The following is a 22,588-nucleotide window of genomic DNA, read 5'->3' as shown; positions in this document are numbered from 1 at the left end:
TTTATGGTGATCTAGCTCTAAAACATCAGGTGAGATCACTAATCATTTTGGTAGTGACCAGTTACTGGAAATTTCCGGTAATTTTACAAGCAGTCATGATGTGCAGCGTAAAAAAAATGGTACATTCACCCAAAAACAGTCCGAGAATATTGTGTTTAGTTCTGACCATTAGTTGAGATATAAGACAATTCAAAAAATCGGTGAAACTAGAGGTGTCAGCTAAGTTAGCATTTGTTTACATTTCGCTTGCAAGCGATCACAATGCAGTCGTCCAATAGCGATCAAAGATTGACCGCGGCCCGATCGTGAACTTAATGCATCCTCGATCCCTATTGGACGACTGCACCGCGGTCGCTTGCAAGCGGAATATAAACAAATAGCAACTTATCTGACGACACCTCCAGCAAGTTTTGCGCGATTACCGACTCCAAGAGTTCTCAGTAATATTTCCGATTTTTTTGACCGAACACGATAAAAGTATACCGGTATTCGTAAAAAAAATTACAAAGAACTCAGATACATTACCGGAGATTCTCAATGATCATTATTTATCTCAAAATTTTTAAAAAAATTGACTTTTTCTTTCCAAAGTAGCGCATCGACTCAAAGCGATGGATCCGATGGATCATGATTCATGATGAAACCGACTGAAAAACTGGATATCTTGTCATCGATGGCAACGATCCGAACGGCGGCAAGTTACTTGTCAACGGGTGCCGACATGGCTGTGGTCATGGTCCCGAGTTCGGGACAAGGTTCGAGTGGTCTGGGTCCTTCGATTTCGATCAACTTTGACTTTGGGGCCCCCGGTCCGACCCAGGTGGCCCGGGCCCCACACTCTGCGCGTCGTCTGAGATGCCCCATCCTCAATCAGTCCGGATTTGAGTTGCCCGATCACCTCTGTGGGTCAGTGGCGTGGTGTGCTTTGCGATCTATCGATAATTCCCCATTTGAAGCTGTGGTAAATAATCGATTATTAAGGTGTTCGCTGCGAACACCCTGTTTATCGATACTTTTCCATAGGTTTAAATGGCCAATCCATCGATATATCGCAAAGCACGCCACGCCACTGCTGTAGGTTTGCGTCTTGACTCCTATGCAGACTGAAAGTCTACGCACCAAAATCACTCTGGGAATCGATAATTGGTTCAAAATAAGACCTTTTCGATGCATAAAAGGTTCTCTGTGCGCTTTTTTCCCTTCTTTTTTACAGCACTAGAACCTGTCGAAATTGTGAATTTCCCCCGGCAAATTGTTCATAACCTTTCCACAAAGCATCAAATGTTGTGAAAATGGACTTTCAGAAGTGATTTTTCGCGTCATTTTCATTTTTATAATTTCAAAGATATGGCTATTATGTAGAGGCAGTATGCAAATTCTGAATTTAAAAATTACCTCCGCTTTTCTTGCAGAAATCTTGCATACCGTCCCTACATGAAAACGCAGATCTTTAAGACCAACAGACCTTTTCAACCGAGTATACTAAAAATTAATCTGTAAGGATCAATTTTAAGTAAAATTTGCCGCTTGGTAAAAGGATTTTGTACAAAGCTAGAAAGAAAAACAAATCTACAACTTTGACGAGCTTTAACGCCACAAACAATGTATTTCTGGGACACTTTCATTCATAAATAGTGTATCTTTCCTTCGGAAAATACACTAAAAATAAAGCCTTCTTTTGATCCCGAAACTCAATTCTCAGGGAAAATACGGTGAATTGACTCTGAAAATCAGGGACATGTGAACAAATTTATGCTAAAGGAAGTATGTGCATAGGGTTTGCATGCATCATACTGCCGTGCTAAGGAAGAACGCCATATGGGCCTTCAGACGTCGCCAAGTCTCCTTCGATAAAAACCCAATTTACTGGAAAAATTGCGAGTATCATTTTTTTAAAATTTTCAGACAATTTTGTACACAATTCACTCTAAAATAAGTATCTAAACATTTTGAGGAAAGATATGCATGAATGTCGTCAAAAATATATGTTTTATCAAGGAAAATTTGACAACTCTCGAATGTTCATACGGCGTTCTTCCTCACTGAAAAAAAATTCTCGGCGTTTTTACCAAGGTCCGTCGGTACCTTTACCATCTCACTTTTTTTTACCAATTATTGGTGATTTTACCAAGACAGACTGGTAAGCTTACCTAAAAACCGGTATTTTTACTGTTTTTTCAGGTAAGATTACCACTTTTATTGGTCATCGATTCCCGGTAACTTTACCATTTTATCTCGGTAATTCTACCACAGTCGATAAAAAATATTGGCGTTTTTACCGGGGTCCAGTAAAATTACCGAGAAAGTCAATAATTTTACCGAGATTTCTCGGTGAAATTACCAATTTCATAAATGGTACTTTTACCAAGAAAAAATTGGGATCAAATAGAACCCTGAATTCTTGGTAATTTTACCCTTTTCTTAGTAAATTCGCCGAGATTTTTTTTTTCAGTGCTTAGCACGGCAGCATACGTCATTAACTTTTCAGCATAAGTACGTCCATGTGACAAAGAAGAGTTGCGATGTGACAAAGAAGAGTTGTGATGTGGCAACGAGGAGTGGTATGCTCGATGGTGGCCTCTTGAGCGTAGACCAAGCTCATGTTACTGTCAATTGAAATGTGTGCAACAAAGCGCGGCGTGTGCCCCTGCCCGTGTATCTGTGTCTCATGCCTCTTGCCGCCGCGCCACCGCAAGGGGCCACCCCCGAGCACCGAACCCCGAATCAACGCCACTGATCACCCGTCATCTTCATCGTTGCCAAACAACCCTGTCAAATCAACCCTTACACAAAAATAGAAACGTTTCCTACACTGAAAAAAATTATATGCTGTTTTAGCACCGAGGCCGTCAAAAATGTATCTGGTGATCCCAACATACTGCCTTTACTGTCCCCGCAGTTATTTTTACATCCTGTGAATGCAAAGTCAACTGCGTTGGCAATCAAGGCAGTATCTTAGGATCGCCAGACACATTTTCGACATTCTAGGTGCTGAAACAGCATACTACTTTTTTTCAGTGTACGCTTGGACCTTAACTTAAAAAAGAACGATTTTCGGAGGGAAAAATTCACAACGTTGACATGCTCTAGCGCCCTGAGAAACGCGTACATAGAGAAACTTTCTAGTGGCGAGGCGTGAATGATCGATTATCGATTTTTCCCCTCTTGAAGCTACGGTAAAGAATCGATTATTGAGGCATTCGCTGCGAACACCGTGTTAAAAGCTTTTTCATAACAAAACTGAAATGTAGGGTCTTAGGGCTTTGAGAGATCAGAGGCAACATATTTCAGAGACCCCGCATTGCTATCATAGACGGATCCGGACCTCTGGAACGGTGGGGGCGGAAGAGGCAGTTGGAGAGAGGGGCGTCCCCCAGAAAATTTTTGAAGTGTTAAAGCATTTATTATGCAGTGAGTCAGAATACTAAGTGAATACACAAGAGTGAATAATCACTAAATGTAAGCGTCCTTCCCTCTTTTCTCCGTTTCTACCCTCTTTTTCCCCCTCTTTTTTCTTCCTTTTTTTGACAAACGTGGAAGGCACACGCCCCTACGCCCTTCCCTTGGATTCGCCGATGGAAAAAAATTACTCTTAGGTACAAAAAATTCGCCATCAGGAAAGAAAGTCACGGTCCCGCAGATTCCACACACATGTGAAGACAGCTATCCGTTTCGTTTTCATGATTCTCGCTTTCATCTCTGGAGGGTGCAAGCAGAGAGAAAGTGAAAGATCCAATTCAGCGAAAAACCGTCCTCCCAAGACAGGGGTAATTTAATATTCCGCATTCGATTAAAGCAGCCTCACACGTACTGAAATATGTTCAATCCTTCGGGATCCTGCGTTCTGACCGTGGTTTTGACGTTTGAGCGAGAAATGGGGTCAGCGAATACATTCGACGGTTGGATGCTGGCAGGTCTGCAAACTGGAAGATCAGCGTTTGCACCTGAAATGCTCGGCTGAAAACCGCAACGTCCGGTCGGCAAATTAAGGTCAGGGAGGCCTCCCCTCGAAAGTGCCCGATGATATTTCTGCATCTGCCGCGTTGTGCACTCCGAAGCGAGGACTGAAAGATTCTCCGGGCAACACGCGGATGCGGTGCCACGAGAATTAATTGCCGAAACTCCGGTTGCACTCCGTAGACAGGAAAGTGAGAATAGAGATATTGCAGGTGTCAGAAATTTGCGATTCAAGTACTGATTCCTGCAGTGTAAAATATTGCGGAAAACACGATAGTGTCACTTGTCTTTTCTGAAGTCAACTCCAAAGCTCCAAAAAAGCCTTCAAATGCTGCGGTACTACCACAAATGGACGTATCAATGCTAAAAGGAACTATGTCTCATGGAAACCCTATGCACATAGTTCCTTTTGGCATAAATACGTCCAAATAATTGGAAACGTCCATATCATCCAACAAATTGGGGTAGTACCAAAATTTTAGGGGTTTACTGACACTGTTTTTCCGTGATGAGATTACAAGGCTAGAAAACAAACAGGGGGTTGAAATCACTCTAAAATGTACCGCGTTGACAGAAAGGGCCCAAGCCACATCAGCTATTGTCAAATTTAACCGGGATTGTCAATTTTTTACGAGAAAACGTTTGTGCGGATTCCTTTGAAAATGTTAAGGACTTTGCTTCGTACTATGGAGAAAATTCACTAAAATTTGCACAAAAATCCGCCCGAATTTAGGCAATAGCTGATGTGGCTTGGTTCCTCTCTGTTTAACGCGGTCCAAACGTCCCAGGCATTCTGTTTGTTATTAAAGTATTGGTTTCCCATTTTCTTGTGTTTTGCTTCATTGGCAACATGTTTGCGCCAACTTGGCACTACGTCCCACTAACCAACATTATCGTTTTTAGCAAGGTATCATTCCCTTCAAGCGACATGTTCGGCGTTTCACTTTCCTCGAACCGAGAGATTGGCTTCTGTTATGAAATGTTTGAGTTGTGCCTTGGTTTCCCATTTTCTTGTGTTTTGCTTCATTGGCAACATGTTTGCGCCAACTTGGCACTACGTCCCACTAACCGACATGTTCGTTTCGAGCAAGGTATCATTCCCTTCAAGCGACATGTTCGGCGTTTCACTTTCCTCGAACCGAGAGATTGGCTTCTGTTATGAAATGTTTGAGTTGTGCCTTGGTTTCCCATTTTCTTGTGTTCCGCTTCATTGGCAACATGTTTGCGCCAACTTGGCACTACGTCCCACTAACCGACATGTTCGTTTCGAGCAAGGTATCATTCCCTTCAAGCGACATGTTCGGCGTTTCACTTTCCTCGAACCAAGAGATTGGCTTCTGTTATGAAATGTTTGAGTTGTGCCTTGGTTTCCCATTTTCTTGTGTTTTGCTTCATTGGCAACATGTTTGCGCCAACTTGGCACTACGTCCCACTAACCAACATTATCGTTTTTAGCAAGGTATCATTCCCTTGAAGCGACATGTTTGGCGTTTTACTTTCCTCGAACCAAGAGATTGGCTTCTGTTATGAAATGTTTGAGTTGTGTCTTGGTTTCCTATTTTCATGTGTCTTGCTTGATTGGCAACATGTTTCCGCCAATTTGGCACTAAGTCCCACTAACCGACATGTTCGTTTCGAGCAAGGTATCATTCCCTCCAAGCGACATGTTCGGCGTTTCACTTTCCCCGAACCGAGAGATTGGCTTCTGTTGTGAGATGTTTGAGTCAACGGGAAGTGAGAGTCACCGAGCTCCGTCGCCCAAGTCAGAGTGTCCAACACCCTAATCCGGATTACACTAACTCTTTGTTTAACCGTAAACAAACTCAACGACGACGCCCCGATCCCAGGGTGCTCGGTTTCAAGCGAGGGACCGCTTCCATTAGCGCTATCATAATCGGACGCGCACCTGCCAGTCACCTGGAGGCGCGTTCCGGGAAAAGCCCCGAGAAGCGGGAAATCGTGAAAACGTTTAAACAAGCGGAACGTGATCCCGGCGAGGCCTCTCGCTGAAAAAACAACGGCCCGCTAATCTCGTGACACCCGGGACAATGACGAGCAGGAAGTAGCTCGCTGGGAAACGGGCGGGCCATTGAGAAAAATCAAAACGCTTGATGAAATTAAATTAAGCATGAGTGACTTTCAAAAAAGCTAGGGCTACCTGGTGCTCCTGCGGGTGCTGTGCCTTGGGAGGTTGCTCCATTTATCCGGGCTCGACCTGTGCGCTGTTTTCTCGGTAGTCGTCTTCGGTCTCCGTGCTCGGTTGAACGGAGAAGAGTACGAGGCGGAAGTGACTCGGTATCGATATATCGATGAAAATATACCCTGATTGAATGGCTGATCAGAAGAAGGGCGTACTCTGCATAGGGATAAACCAGAGACAAGAGACCCTCCACTCGTATCTCGGCTAGAGTACCTTCATAGGGAGAGTATTTTAATTGCAAATGGAGATGTTGCATGTGAGAGGAATTTGCGATTTGACTATTGATCCTCATGTAAAAGTTCGCGAGAAACACGATGGTCCCACTGGTTTTCCCTGAAATCAACTCCCAAGCTCATAAAACGCTCTCAAAGTTGAGGCCAAATGGAGGGGATATCCCACCCTACCCTGAGAGTCCACGTCTACATCAAGACAAACTCTCCATGCAAAGATAGGGAGCAAATACGTTAGCAGAGTTGCCGTGTTTTCAGTTTTAGAGTCCCCGAATGAAGTGGCAGCCCTGTCAATGTATTTGCTCCCTATCTTTGCATAGAGAGTTTGTCTTGATGTAGAGGTGGACTCTCAGGATAGCTTGGGATATCCCCTCCATCACGTCCTCAACTTTGAGAGCTTTTTTTGAGCTTAGGAGTTGATTTCAGGGAAAACCAATGGCACTATTGTGTTTCTCGCGAACTTTTACATAAGAATCAATAGTCAAATCGCAAATTCCTCACACATGCAAGATAACCTCATTGGGTAAACTGAAAGAATAGTCACACGAACCCGTACAGCACGACTGATATTGAACACCGTGCCCCGTTTTATTATACGATCGAAATTTTTCGTTCAGAGCATGAATTTATACGATCTCCGTTGTCCACAAACAATACAGATATAAATATTATCCCTTGTATTGGCGGCGATATTTTTCCTGGTCACGACTCGTACCTCTGTCACAACTGGACGTATTTCTATCGAACGGAACTATGTGCATTAAGACGTGAGCCCTGAGACCCATAAGAATACATGCATACCAGGGCTCACGTCATAATGCACATAGTTCCGTTTGACAGAAATGCGTCCAATTTGCGAAAATGTCACATCTCTAGGGGAGCGGAACGACATGCGACACCGTGACATGCCTGATTTTGGCGCTGGGGCCGTGGCAGGGAGCACTAGAAGAACACCTCATCAGTGTCGCGTCGTTGCCAAATTTCCTTCGATAAGAAACGAATTTTCCGATTTAAGTATTAATATTCTCATTTCAATCGCTCGCAGATTATTACTTACAATTCAATCTAAAGGGTCTGAAAATTTTGAGAAAATATAACTAAGGATATCCTCCAAAATATGGATTTTGTCGGTGGAAATTAGGCAGCGTTCATACGCACATACGACGGTTTTCCGTAGCGCGGCAGAGCCCAACGCTGAGCCCGCGACCTGATCTGCCGTGCTAAGGAAAAAAGCCGTATGAACATTCGGGAGTTGCCAAATTTCTTTCGATAGAATGTTTATTTTTGAAGACAATCATGAATATTTTTCCTTGACATTTTCAGACACTTTAGATCGAATTACAAACAAAATTATCTGAGAAATTGGCAGAAAAATATTCAAAAAATTTCCTGAAAATTAGTGATTTGCCAGAGGATACTTGGCAACGCCTGAAGGTTCATAGGGCGTTTCTCCTTAGCACGGCAGTGATGGAAGGTGTGTCACCTAATGAGCTTAGCCAGATACCTACCTGACTTACGGACTCGCGGCTTAGTTCACTTACCGCTGCCCCCTGGAAGGGGGCGAGGGGGGCCACTTAGTACAAATACACGGATAATAGTCCCCGAGATTGACACTAAGTACCTTGTTGCTCTCCGTGCGACAAATCCACTCGGCTCGACTATTGCTGTCTCCATCTGTCGATGCGCTCGGAAAAGTTATTCATTGAAATCAAGCGAGGCTCTTAAAGAGCTCTTTCGCCTTTTTGAAGATCGACGTATCGGAATGGAGCATTGATCTTTGACATTCTTTCGGGATGAGCGTTCATAGAGCTGTCTACCCAGACTCAAACTCAACATACTGCAGTAGTAGACATACACGGGGAAAAGTTTTATGGCAAATATTTTTTTAACTTTTATTGGCAATACGGTAAAGATGCTCGTTGAAAGTTCACTTTAGAAAGACAAAATCAAGCTTACTGGTGTGTTCATTTGAACTTTTTCTTTTGAATTTTCAAATTTTCAGGAGTTAAGGGTCTTTTTAAGGCGAGATTTCCGGAAAACTTTTCCTGTAGGATACTTTTGTTCTGTTTCCTTCCGACACCATTACCTACAGTAGACGCTAGACAATCGTCACTCATAATATGAAGTCAAAAATAACAGCATGTTCACTGAACACTTGACTCGGTTCCTGGCAATCGAACAATTTGTTGTTTCTCCCGCGAAAAAACGAAACTGCTTTTCAATATTGCCAAATTTTTCCTCCCAAATTTCAATTTTAATGTAAATTCTTCGACACTTCTAACTGAAAATTTCACCGATTTTTTTTCTAGTCTCATGCAAAAATCAGAAAAATTATGAACAAAAGTTGCAAAAGTATAGTTTTATAAAAAATCGAATCGTACGGGTCAATTTTGCAACCTCGGAGTGAAGTTACGTTCCTTCGTCCATGAAACGATGATTTGGACTGCATTTTGCAATTTGGAGCTATGAATTCTGGCTCTTCCGGAAAAACACTTATAAGCATAGGGAAACTAATGGCACATACGTTGTTTTTAAACCGGGCGAGACTTTATAGTTCCAAATTGCAAAATGTAGTCCACTTAGCACTTTCAAATTCGAATGTTGTCACCAAACGATGATTTTCTATTGTTTGACAGTTAACTCTTCACCCGCGGGCAAATTTTACATATTTCATCGATGGATCATATTTTGTCTGCGGTATGGCAGATACTTTTTCACCCCACTCGCCCTATAACTTCTGTGAATTACTCGAGCAGATCACTGGAAAAAAATTCTCGGCGTTTTTTACCAAGGTCCGTTGGTACCTCACAATCTCACTTTTTTTTACCAATTATTGGTAATTTTACCAAGACAGACTGGTAAGCTTACCTAAAAACCGGTATTTTTACTGTTTTTTTCAGGTAAGAATACCACCTTTATTGGTAATCAATTCCCGGTAACTTGGTAACTTTACCATTTTATCTCGGTAATTCTACCACAGTCTTTTAAAAATTTTGGCGTTTTTACCGGGGTCCAGTAAAATTACCGAGAAAGTTCAATAATTTTACCGAGATTTTTCGGTAAAATTACCAATTCCATAAATGGTAATTTTACCAAGAAAAAACTGGGATCAAATAGAACCCCGAATTCTTGGTAATTTTACCATTTTCTTAGTAAATACACCGAAATTTTTTTTCAGTGTAAATCCTTTCGCACGGTTCCATCCTTCCTTCACAACACCCCAACATTTTCGAGAATCGGCCACCTCATTTCGGCTTTAAGTGACTTTTTTTGTCTGGCAGGACGCCGTCCAGGAGTGCCGATTATGACGTCACCACGGATATTTTCACCCTAATCAGCAAGAACAGCCCAACTCCAACGCAAACCCCGTGGAGATAAGCTGTTTTTCTCTCAGCACGGATCGGACGAACACGCGACAACACCGGCGCCATTCCACAGTCAATTAATCCCTGTTTAACGCCGCGGATCGCACCAATCCGTGTTTTGACACGCTCAGACAATTTCGGCTACTCGTGCGACAACTTTCCTCTCCTAGCCCCCGCCCCCTTGGCCCTCGAGAATCCGAATTCATAAATCAAACCCGTGTTATGCTCTCAAAAATGTTAAAAGACTGGCTGATCTTGAGCGTATTTCGGGGGTATGAATTAGTCAGAACCTAACGTGCCTGTTATCGAACGATACTTGGAATGTGAGTATTCTTATGGACTCACGAGCTCATCTGAAGTTGATACGTTTGCGGTTTTGAATACTGGTGACGTGACGGAATTAGCTCAGGTTTTTTTACCGTGATTCTAGGTTTTTACGCTATGAAACAATTAGTCGGCTCTTCTTTTTGACTACTCGTTTTTGGGCATAGCGATGAGGAATCCGCCCTGAAATAAACGTCTTAAATCTCACAAATTATGTAACGGGGAAAATTATGTGCCCGATTTCTAGATGGCAAGAAATTTTAAGCTCTCTAAACGAGGCACTGAAATTTTAAAGACTTCCTCGGGGCGAAATTCTCCTCGGGCCAGAGGCACCTGCGAAAATTATTTATGCCCGGTGATCGCGTCGTTTTAAATCCCAGTCGAAGAATGTAGGGCAAAAAGTCATTCTTTTTTACTTTCAGAAAAAATTGTAACTTTTTTTGGCGTCATGAATTTTTTCAGGCTAAACTTCAATGGAGACTTTGCACGCAATTTTTTTGGGAGAACCCTTTTGGGCGAGCTTTTGTTGAAAAGAGAGGTATTTTGGGCGAGAATGAAATCAAGTTGGGCGAAAATGAGGGAGGTTTTTTGGGCGGGTGGCCGAGTCACCGAAATACCGTGAATCTGGCAGCTATGCCTGCCGCAGAAAGATGAGCATTGATAACGACGAAGGAGACTGATTTCGGGTAAACAGAACGGAATGCTATCAGGATGACTTCCCATGTTTGTCACCGCGATTCACCGCGTCGTAATTAGCCGTAGTAGCGCAGTGACTTCGCTTAAAACTCGCACGTTATGGATATCGAAATTTCATCGGTTTTTAGGACATTTCGCGGCAAACGGTGTGTTATAATTGAATTGTATAAATTAACGAATCGAATGTTTTACAGTCCGGAAACATGGTTCAGGTGCGCTCTTGCGAGAATATAACACTAAAGGCTCAGCGGTCGGTAATGGTTAAGGTATTTTTTTGGCTTGCCATTGTTACCGCCAAACGAAGTGTTGGGTGGTTTCCTAGATTTAATGTCTATCGTTCCTGACGGCATACCTCAAGAAACACAAACGGAATTTTCAAATTATCTTCTGAATAACTATATTTTGACTTTGTCAAAGTATCCTCCAGATTTATGGGCCGGACGCCGTCAAATTGCCCTCGCACTACAAATGCAACGAATCGTTTCATAGTAACTATAATAAAGAATTCTATCATACCCATCCCAACATTCACAACGTGGTTGAAGTCCTACGTCAGATTCAAGCAGAAACGTTAACTAAAATAACTTCCGTCAACATGAATGTCACAAATACTATTAAACAACCGACAATTGACCGAAATAATTATGCGATAGAAGCCTGGAATACTTACGCGGCGAGCAAACGTGATCGAGAAGCTCGGTTGACTTACCTCAAGCGCTAGGTCACCATTTCCAAGCTAAGAAAATTTAAATTCTCATCCAGATTTTATCAATTGACGACCAGCCACCTACAGCTGTGATATTTTTATATTACTCAACTCTACATACAATGGTGAGTGTGTTTCATATGTTCTTTCATTCAACATGTTGTTCGGTGTTGCCACATTCACATATTTCCTTCAAAAGGTACCTTTTTTCCTCTCGCCCATAAGACCCCCTCCCTAATCGGGGAAGGCTATTTTGCACTGTTTCTTACTCGCCAAAAGCCCCAACTTTTCGCCCAAACGAGCCCTTCCCCGCCCAAAAGTCCTGCCCCCAATTTTTTTATTGCTTCATCTGAAAGTGCTTAAAGAGCTGATTTCCCAGTATTTTTTTATAATTTTTCTCTGATTTGGGAAACAGTATAAAAATATATTCAAAAGTGAGAAAATGCACTGCCCAGTGACGTCATCTGGCGGCATTTCCCATTTAAACGCATGTATTTTAGTAGATTAGGTCATTTAGTCATATCTACTCCAATAATTGTTCAATTCATGAACCAATGGTATCCTCGTGTTCAGTTCACTCGGTGGTTTCCACTCAAACACGAAATTCATCAAATTTCAGACACCTGCAACTTCTCTATTACGACGTGGGGACATGTAATGTTAGCTGTATGACCGCAAAGTGTGTCGTTCCTGGGTACCTGTATGAAAATTTATCAACCATGGTGTTTTAAAAAAAAAAATTTCTTGTGCACATTTCGGAGTTTTTCTTACGACCACATGTTGTTGTTGTGTTGACGATTTGTTGATAGGCCAATCAACAATTGTTACAGGGAAACTAATGGCGAGTATGTTGTTTCTTAAAGTAATCGGAAATAATGGTCGTTGTAAAATGTAGTTAGATTAAACACAATGTAAAATGCAATTTGGCTGATTTTGGTCGTTCGGGCGTATCGTTGATCGTCCTCTTCTTCACGTTTTATCACATCATGCGCTTCACACAGAATGCTTTGGTGCAACCAAAATTACAAGTCAAAGGGCTAAAATGCAGAATACAATTGTTGAAGCTTCCAAGAAGGCTGCATTGCATAATTGGCAAGATGAAGGGGCTCTTCGTATCTTAGGCACAGTCAGGCGCAGTATGACCAGTTTCAAGAACAATCAGCAGACTGGCTTTTTTTCGTGGAAACGGAGGAAAATATTTCCTCAAAAATGAGAGCGCAAATAGAACGTTTATTTTATATTTATATATATAAAAAAAGTTTTTACAGTTTCTTCTTATTTTGATCAGTTACTGATGAGAATTGAGATCGTGTATCGAGAGCTCTAGATTAGGCAATGCGCGGTAGTTCTGGAGCACAGCGGTGGGTGAGCGGCTTCTTAAGCATTATACCGAACATGAGATTTGACGTGTGAACTTCGCGGCAGCTACTCCTCTCATTGTCAGTACATCGATGTAAGATTGCGACGAGAAATGACCGAATTTCCCACCAGAAACGTCGTTGAATAAGCGGTTTTGTGCACAATTTGACAGTTATGCGCCGTGCGACACTGTCATTGTCATTCCGAGGGGGATTAACCAAGAAATGAGTTGTCAACTCTAACCGGACCCCCGGGACCGCTTTGCGCCCTGCCCTCCGTGAAAGATTTCGTGGCACAAGAGACCAAATTTTAACTGGAGTATGCTCAGTTCACATTTGAAGCATTTTTTTTTCTTTCTTTCTTTTTCTGAGAGAGATTTATTCAGGAGCTCTAGTTATCTCAACCTAGAATGGGTTGATCGCATTGGGCCAATTCTAACTTGCATCGGGTCAATCCTACAAAATTACTTTTTTCCGGGATAACAGTTGCTGAAGCTCCGCAAAGCTTTTTTTAAACTTGAATCAGAGTCAATAAAGCTGCGGACCTAAAAATTGCGGTGATCACTTTTTCATAAAAATACTTAAAATTCTTTCTGCTAGTCAAAATTACAGGCTGGCTTTGCCCACCTTTCTTACGTATTCATTTTATCTAAAAACAGAAAAGGTCCTTTGAAACGGGAAAGTGTCCCAACTGCGATAGATTTAATATCTCCCTTTTTGAGAGATTTTAGAATTCATAGAGGTAAAATTCCAACAAGATTGAGGATAAATGCTCAGATGTTGATGATCCTAGCGAGTCTGGCGCCGCGAAATCGTAAGAAAATTGCAACCTAATTTCAACATACCGCAATTTTTCCGTTCAAAAATGCTACTTGAGCTGAGAAGTCTTGGATCCAAAAATTTGGCTAGTGGGTTCTTGTGCGAAGGTACTGATCTATCATCCGGGCTACGTATCAACCTTATCATAGTCACAAGAGGCAGATCTCCGGTTTACTCACACGCATTTTAACAAATTTAAATCGAAAAGAACTATCTCTAATATGACCTGGGCCTTGAGACCCATAACAACACATGCATGACCGAGCCTATGTCACAATGTAGATACTTCTTTTTTATTTCAATGCGTCCATTTGACTAATCATGCCCACTCCGTATCGATGATCACCGGCATCCATTCATCTTTATCTCACCCTCCACCCTCACTTACCGCTCTGTCATTATTGCCAGATTGTGCTAAAAAATCAGCGCTATTCCCCACTTGAACCCATTTTAAATATATCTTTTTAATGGGCGAACCTGGCAACTTTGAGCCTTGTGGATCTTGATCTCTCGCTGCCCTAACACCTATCCGTTTCAAATCCATTGTAGATACTGACTCGGCAAATCGCAGGTCACCACAATCGTGCACCTTACTTGAAAAAGAACCTAAGTGATATGCGACTCCCCTCGACTTTTAGGCTCTTATTCGGATTTGCGTGGATTGGACTGAAAGTCGACCGTTTTGACAGTTTTCAAGCAGTGGCGTGGTGTGCTTTGCGAGATATCGATTGATCTACCATTTAAACCTATGGAAAAGGATCGATGATCAGGGGGTTTGCAAAGAACACCTTAATAATCGAGTTTTCACCATAGCTTCGAATGGGGAGAAATCGATAGTCAATCATGCACGCATCGCCTTTGGTGACTTTAACGCGTGGATAGGAAAACAAACTTAAACCAGACTCTTTATTGGTGAGTCTTGAAAATGATTTGAGTTGTAGAAAAATTCTGGTGTTTGCGAGGATATTAGGATAATCGATCATCCATGATGCCTCGCCAATGGTTTTGAGCTTTTCACGAATGTTTTATATAGATTGGCATAGAGAATATGATTTAGACATTTTTGTCAGTGAAATTCTTCTTCTATGTACATTGCCGTGGTACATTGAGATGCGAGGGAGTGACTGGGCTCAGATCTCTTTAGTTGATAGCTCTGTCGGTCAACTTTGGTTTTTAAAAGCACCGTTAAAAGCAGGTTTAAAGTCGGGCTTGGATAAGAAATAAGAAAGCTATAATACAGTTAAATACTCATTTACTTTAAAAATGTCTCCTGTTTTGGGCGCGTTTTAGCCTTTTTGGTCATTATTTGCAATGCAACTGGCCAGGTGGACTGAGTATTTAACTATAATCCGAATATTGAAAAAGGTTTAATTTATAATTTTTTTTTAAAAAACCCTCTCCTGATAATCAAACTCAAAATCGTATCTGCGAGTCTTGAGTTTGCTCCCACGTTCCAGAAGCTCAAAAATTTGATTAACTTTCCTACCGTAATAGATTTAAGCCTGCGCGCGAAGATCTCTCAAATAAAGAGAGCTGACCTTTAATTTTTAAAAAAATCTGATGATATTAAAAGTTGGCAACGGTTCACCCGTAATGCAAGCAGTGCGACTGATGTAGGTCATTAGCAATGACCGATGTTTGACTCTATTCTTCCTTGATCCTGGAATGTGTTGCGCTTCTGATTTAAGGCTGCAGCTTTATTTTCAGATGAGTCCTGAAGAGCAAAGATCTTTACGAAGGGTAGGGCTCATAATGAGGACGCACCTCTACGTCAGCAAGCCACAAATTGACTATTCGGGAATACCAGTACAACCTTTGCAACGTAGCCAGACAGTCTGATTAAATTTAGTTTTCTTGTAATGTTGAACGACAGTATGCTTAGTCGAAAGTAACAGCAGATTTAAAATTTGAAGAAATAAACATCTTTTGCAGATTTAGTAAACAAATCCATGTCTGACCTCTTTCATTGACTCGATCCACCGTGTGACGGCCGAAAGTCTGGCTAATGTTCCATAAATTTTAAAAAAAAAAGTGTAACCATTGTTCACGAGCTTGGTATGTATATGTCGCAGGCAAATAGTAAAATTAGGCATTTTGTCAAATGCCTAGGCAAATAGTCAAATATTCTAACTTAGATTGAAATTCTGCTTCTTTTCCTAATTTTTGACAAAATAATTAATTTCTCCTGTAAGACAAAATTCTCGGTAAAAATTTGCATCGCACAATAGTATTTTAAACCGTTTTCAGCTCCTGCACAGACACTTATCTGGAAATTTTCAGTATGTCATAAAATACAGAATTTTTAGGATTTCATCATTTAAAAATATGAGAGGCAAATAAAGAGGAAGAGACAAGAAAAATTCGTAGGTTTGATGAGTTATTTTTCCAAAAAATATTGAAAACTTGCGACCTCCTCGCCATAAATTCAAAAAATTGTGTAGACCGTCAAAATTTAACTATCTGCCTACATTTGTTGGATATATTTCACTATTTCACTATTTGCCTGCGACATATATATAAAATGTATAGGTACGCACTTGATTCGTTTGCAACTAAAATTTTCCATCTGTTTGTAAATGTCGGCAACAATGGTAAAATATCATCGCGTTCGTCTTATTGTTCAAACTTTTGTGTGAAGCATAAATAATGCACGCTGTAGAATAATAACTATTTTCAATTTCAATCCCTCCGCGGTTGTGAGCTGATCGTGCATCAAACGGTGAGATCATGTGTCGCTTCAAACCTCAGTCAGCCTCAGCACGAAGTACAAACCTTAAAAGTGGCCTCTTCTTTGACGTGTTGTTCTGGCTGCACCAAATATCAATTGGACGTATTTCTATCAAACGGAACTATGTGCATTATGACATGAGACCTGTTATACATGTATTCTTAAGGGTCTCAGGGGTCATGTCTTAATGCACATAGTTCCGTTTGGCAGAAATACGTTTAATTCTGGCAAAGAAATTGGAAATCATTCGTCGTCGTGCTGACTTCTCTAACGGATACTGTTCCGCGGTGAAACGATGTGAGGTTTGCTGTTACAAAAGAGAAAAAAGCAGTGTGTTAAATTGGAACACGTTAGTTCCAGTAAATCAACTGCAAACAGATGATCTGAATTTTAAAAATAAATACAGAGAGACAAGATCGTTTCTGAAAAAGTCTTGTGAATGTTCAAGTGAGCGTTTGCACAGGAGTTCAATGCTCGGTTGTAAGGGGGGGGGAGGGAAAAGGGACTTTATTGGTTTTTAAAAGCCATTTCGATGACGTCATGATAAGTATCTGCAAATTTTTAAAACATATTTTTAAGAAAAAAGGAATTTTCTCTGACTTCGGCAACCTTTAAAAATTTCAATCGTGCAAATTTGAAAAAAACGCTTTCGTACCTATTTGTGTAATAGAGAAGCAGGAATTTACCCAAAAAATGAAAATATCTTGGTTAGATCCAGAGAAAAAGGCACACGAATGTTAAAAAAGTTCACTTTTCAGGAGCACAATTTGAAAATTCACAAGTAGTAAAAAAGATGGCTCAAGGAGAGGATTGGTGTTTTTGACTACGCTCACTGAAATATTAGCTGACAGCGTTCTGCTTGTCAAAAATTTTGACTCAGAATGAAGAACACTCTAAAGAAACCTGAGAGAATATTTGTCCTAAAGAACGTGAAAACTAAAACATGAAAAATTTGAAAATTTTTGACAGGTGACTCCCCATAAGGTTTGCACCTTGTGAATTAGCTAAATGCATGGACTCTCTCATGAGATCTTCCCCCTATACCTTAATCTTCATTTTACATCAAGAATTTTTGTTGGCCACTCGATTCCCGGTAAATGACAAGAACAGTTGTACAATCTCAGTACCGCCTGATGACATTAGAATTTCCACTCTTCATATGCGATGACGTCATTCTCACGGCTGAGATATTTCGTGAATCACCTAACAGGAAAATCGAGCGTGGACGGACCAAGCGCCAGGAGCAGCTCCGCTCCGCTCTGGACAAGGAAGAAAATCCGGAGAGAGGAGAGAAGCGGAGTCATCCCGGAGAGTCGGGGGAGAGAGGGGGGGGGGAGAAGAGAGGGAAGGTGGAAGGTGCGAGGGAGGTGTCTGAAGACCCCGCCTCTTCGATGGCTACCACGTCTGTCCAGTGGTTCTTCGGGCGCGCTCGGTACCAGGTAGATTAATGATATAGCGGACAGCGGAACCCTCTTTTGTGCTTTGCCTAGGTGTTTCCCTCTCGTTCCCTCTCCAGAGATTCCTCAGTCCTTCTCCCTCTAAGCTCCTGCAAATTTACTGGCAAAAAAAGGATAGAGGCTCTCGCAGCTTGTCCTTCTCCGGTTAATACGAAGAGAGGCTGGCTCATTGGCTGTGCTTGGCCGAGAGATTTTCGCATTCGTTCTTGCGAGTGCAATACACTTGTTACTCTCCCGTGCCCAGGATAAACACCCTATGGATACTCGGGTGTTGCCAAATTCACTCTGAAAAATATTTATTTTCGAGGGGAGTTATGAGTTGTTGTCTTTGGAATTTTTAGAGGGTTCGAACTATTTTTTACTGTGATGGAGAATTTGCAGGTGTCTGAAATTTGAAGAATTTCATGTTGAAGTGGAAACTACTACGTGAACTGAACACGAGGATACCATTCGTTCATTAATCGAGCAATTATTGGAGGAGATGTTACGAAAATATTTAATTTGTTAAAATACAAGCGATTTAATGGGAAATACCGCCAGATGACGTCACGAGCCGGTACATTTTCTCACTTTTAAATCAATTTTTAGCCTTTTTCTCAGTGCAGAAAAAAATTATAAAAAATACTGCGAAATCAGCTGCTCTTTAAGCACTCTCAGGCGAAGCAACAATAAATTTGCGTGCAAATTCTCCATTGAAAGTTTTGAACTTTTTGGTCCTGTTTTTCACGCAAAATAGTGCGGACCCAGGGCTGTTGTACCACTTTGTTTGACTAAACTGTTCGTTTAATTTCCTGAAAAATTTAGAGAAAAGTAGGCGGAACTTCTCAAAAAATTTACTCGTTAATAGCGAAGATTTGGCAGTTTCTAAATTTTCGTACGTCGTTATTGCGTGGTATGGCAGAAGAGCTGTTACGCGTTTCACATTTCAATCTTGCTAGTCAGGTCTCACGGCCTGAACAATGCTTTTCAGTTTCTTACCAATGCTTCCTTAAGCATATGCTTGAAATAAAATTGACTGAATTGGCAACGATGTTTTCACTGCATTAAATTATAAGCATCACCTAATGAGTAAAGTTGACTCAAAAGTAGACATAATGCTTTACAATCGCTAGGTAACGGCCACGAACCGAAGTTCGGTCAAAATATGAAGATAATATTTTACAAGTTTCTCCCGAGTTGGCAACACTGTTTTTCCTCCATTAATTCCATTACAAATAATCGATAATTATACATACCTTCAAATGGGCTATGTCCAGAGTTGCCAACTTTCAAATATCGTTACGGTTTGTAGATTATAAGTATGAGAAACAAGGCGTATCTACCTATGACGGAGAGACTTTAACGAAAGATTAGAAAAGTAAACCATGTTTTTTTTCCGTGATCCCGTGCACTGCGGTTTCCCTTTATGATTGCAAGTTGTGCTCGGTGGTTTTACCTTGCTTGCAGATCTAAACTTGTGAAAACATGCTATTATTTTCCATTAAACTTATGTTAATTATTGATTGAACTATTTCCTAGTGGCCAGATTTGCCTATACGAAATACTTGAATTCTGATGAACGAAACTTACTTTATATTTAAATTGCAAAGCAGGCAAGCTAAGAGTTCTCATTGAGTTACGGTATTATCGAAAGGTATATTATTGTTTTTTAAAGCTTATTCATGAGTAATTCAATGGATCATCATATCCTTTCACGTCCTTCTCTTTCGCTTTTTTTTTTTTTTTTTTTTTTATATAGAACGACCAAAATCATATGAGAACCAAATTTTCCGCTATTTTTACGACTACATTTCAATAGATCAAGTTGTATCATTTCAAACTGAGTAAGAGACAAAAATTGAACTGCATCACGCACGATTCTCATCAAAGAGACACACCGTAAGTGCCGTTACACCGAAAAAGAGTGAAGTCGATTTAACATCCTGGATGTAAAGAAAGTGTGCGAGAACTCACAAAGTGCTAAATTACCTACTACGGCAGTTAGTTTTACATCTTGACACTGCTAAAATTACTGCTGTAGGAGTTAATTCAGCATTTTGTAAGTTCTCGCACTCTTTTTCTACATCCAGAATGTTAAATCAACTTCACTTTTTTTTCGGTGTAATTTTTGCATACAGAGAGGTGCTTTGTGGATGAAAAGCGAAGAATTCGATTAATTTTTGCCTGGATGCAGCTCATTTAATTCCTCCTTACAGTGATCTACGGATGCACGTATTTCTGCCAAACAGAACTGTGTGCTTTAGACATGAGCCCTGAGACCCATAAGAATATATGCATAACAGGGCTCACGTCATAATGCACATAGTTTCGTTTGGCAAAAATACGTCCAAATAGCTTTCCGGTTGCCAGTCGTGTACACATCTGCAATGAGCATTCGATCCCAGTGTAGATCAAGACTATTTTCCATAGACCTCGCACAGTGGGAAAAAAATGAAAATGATGGCAGACGGGGACAGATTACAGATGAAATTGACGCATTTAGATCAAAAGGAACTTTATCCATTATGGCATGAGCCCTGTCATGACTGTATTTTTATGGATCTTAGGGCTCATGTCAGAATGAATTCAGTTCCTTCTCATTCAAGTACGTCCATATCGTCGCTTCTTCTGACGTAAAGACGTATCTCGATTTCCACGTGAGCCCTGTCCTACATGTAAACTCATGCTTTCCAGTGGCGTGGCGTGAATTGCGATATATCGATTGTTATGCCATTTAAACCTATGGAAAAGGATCGATATACAGTGTGTTCGCGGCAAACACCCTAATAATCGATTGTTTACCATGGGTTTAAATGGCATTACAATCGATACATCGCAACTCACGCCACGCCACTGATGCTTTCCGGGACTCGAGTGGAAATCAAGATACGTTCTTACGTCAGAAGAGATGTAAGACACGGATCGACAAGATATCATTGGACACGGCAGGAAGGAAAAGAGATTCAGATGCTGATAGAGCGAGAGAAGTAGCTTTCAAACGACGAGGACGGATAGAAAAAAGCGGGTGGAGGATAGAAAAAACCGGAGGAAGAGTGAATGAAGCGAGATGGAGAGCGAGGTCGCCGGGAGGGGGCGGGCGACCGAGAGAGAAAGAGAAAGGTTCGCGGTGAGGAAAAGTAAAAGAGGACATAAAAGGCTGTGTTCGTTCCGATTCGATTTGTTCGCTCCTTCAGGTTTTTCAATTAGGTGTTCTCTTTGATCCCCGAGCCCGGTTATCAATCTCCCGGTGTCATAATATTTCTTCTAATAAAATCCAACCCTCGCGGCGGGGAGCCGGCCTAAACAGTTGCTTCCCCCGGTCCAGACTCAACCCCTCTTCCTCCTTGTTTCCACCCTCTTACTGCCCCGTGCACCCCCATTGTTATCTCGTGTATAATCAACGTAATACCTTTCGTTGCGGTTTCAGTCTACTAATCATGATTATTTATATTTTATTGCCTTTTGGCGTTCCTTTCACCTGAGACTTCCTTTCCCGGCGGGTCACCGTGTTCTGCACTGTCTGCGAGCCAGATTCGCTCTCCCGGTTTCCGGGCAACTGTCTCCACGACCGGGGACCTTCCCCGCACATTACTCATTCGCCGGTCGCTCCTTGCGCCACCCTCACGGATCCTCCAACACCTTCGACTTTTTCCGATCAATCATCGATCTCGGGTCCGTGCCAAGTCGGGACTGATAATGTATTGTCCGCGCTAACCCTGGATTTCCGTCCACGTGCTCTGGCGGAACAGCTGTTCGCGCTCCTTGTACCTCCTGTTGAAAACTTGGACTTTCGACTTGTCTACGTTCCTTTTCGATCTTTCAGTGGGTCTTCCTCCTCGTGTAGGAGGTGCTAGCAGTGCTTCCATTTTATTTTACCGAAGACGCCGAGGTTCCCAGAATGGAGATGTTGCATGTGTGAGGAATTTGCGATTTGACCATTGATTCTTATGTGAAAGTTCGCGAGAAACACGATGGTACCACTGGTTTTCTCTGAAATCAACTCCCAAGCTCAAAAAAAGCTCTCAAGTTGAGGCCAAAATGGAGGGGGTATCCCACCCTACCCCGAGAGTCCACCTTTACATCAAAACGAACTCTCCAAGCAAAGATAGGGAGCAAATACATTAGCAGGGTTGCCACTTTATTTAGGAACTCCAAAACTGAAAACACGGCAACCGAGAAAATTTTGAAGTACGTCCGGATTTAGTCCCGAAGATCGTCAAATTTCATCAAAACTCATTAAACTTGTGCGAATAATTGGTCAAACTGACAAATAACCCCGAAATCCCGACTAAAGCTGGACGTTCCGGGAATTTCGAAGATTTGGAGTAAAGTTCCTCGGAATTGCGAAAGTTCCGAAATTCGGAATTTGTTCAGGGAAATGACAGCACCGACTGCTCGGAACTTTCCTCGAAAGTTTTTTTTAGGTTTTTCAAGACTTAGAACTTTTCGGATGATGTAATCTGTCAAAAAAGTTTACCAAATTCCAGCTTATTCACAGAGGGCAAAGCTCGCAACACGTTGGTAAAGATGCACCCAGTAGGTGGATCGACAGTTGAAAGTCGAGGTCCCGGAAATAAAAGCTTCTATCTTGCCAAGATATCAATGGAGGATGTCTCCTGGTCTCTGTTTTCAACAATTTGTCGTCTCCCGCACGAAGGAACGTAACTCCATTCCAAGGTTGCCAAATTGACTCAAACAATTAATTTATTTTACAAAAATGTACGTAAGCAATTTGTGTCCAAAATATCTCTGTTTTTTGCTTGGAATCT

The 22,588-nt window shown here is 41.5% G+C and overlaps 1 protein-coding gene across 2 annotated transcripts in view; it reads left to right on the top strand.

Moving 5' to 3' along the window:
* hh (hedgehog signaling protein) overlaps nucleotides 1-22,588 on the top strand; it is a 99,900-nt gene that overhangs the window by 47,047 nt on the left and 30,265 nt on the right. The gene's annotated exons all lie outside the window — the stretch shown is intronic.

The sequence above is a fragment of the Bemisia tabaci genome, chromosome 8, assembly GCF_918797505.1.
Source record: "Bemisia tabaci chromosome 8, PGI_BMITA_v3".
Taxonomy (NCBI): domain Eukaryota; kingdom Metazoa; phylum Arthropoda; class Insecta; order Hemiptera; family Aleyrodidae; genus Bemisia; species Bemisia tabaci.
This window is presented reverse-complemented; position numbering and strand designations above follow the sequence as displayed.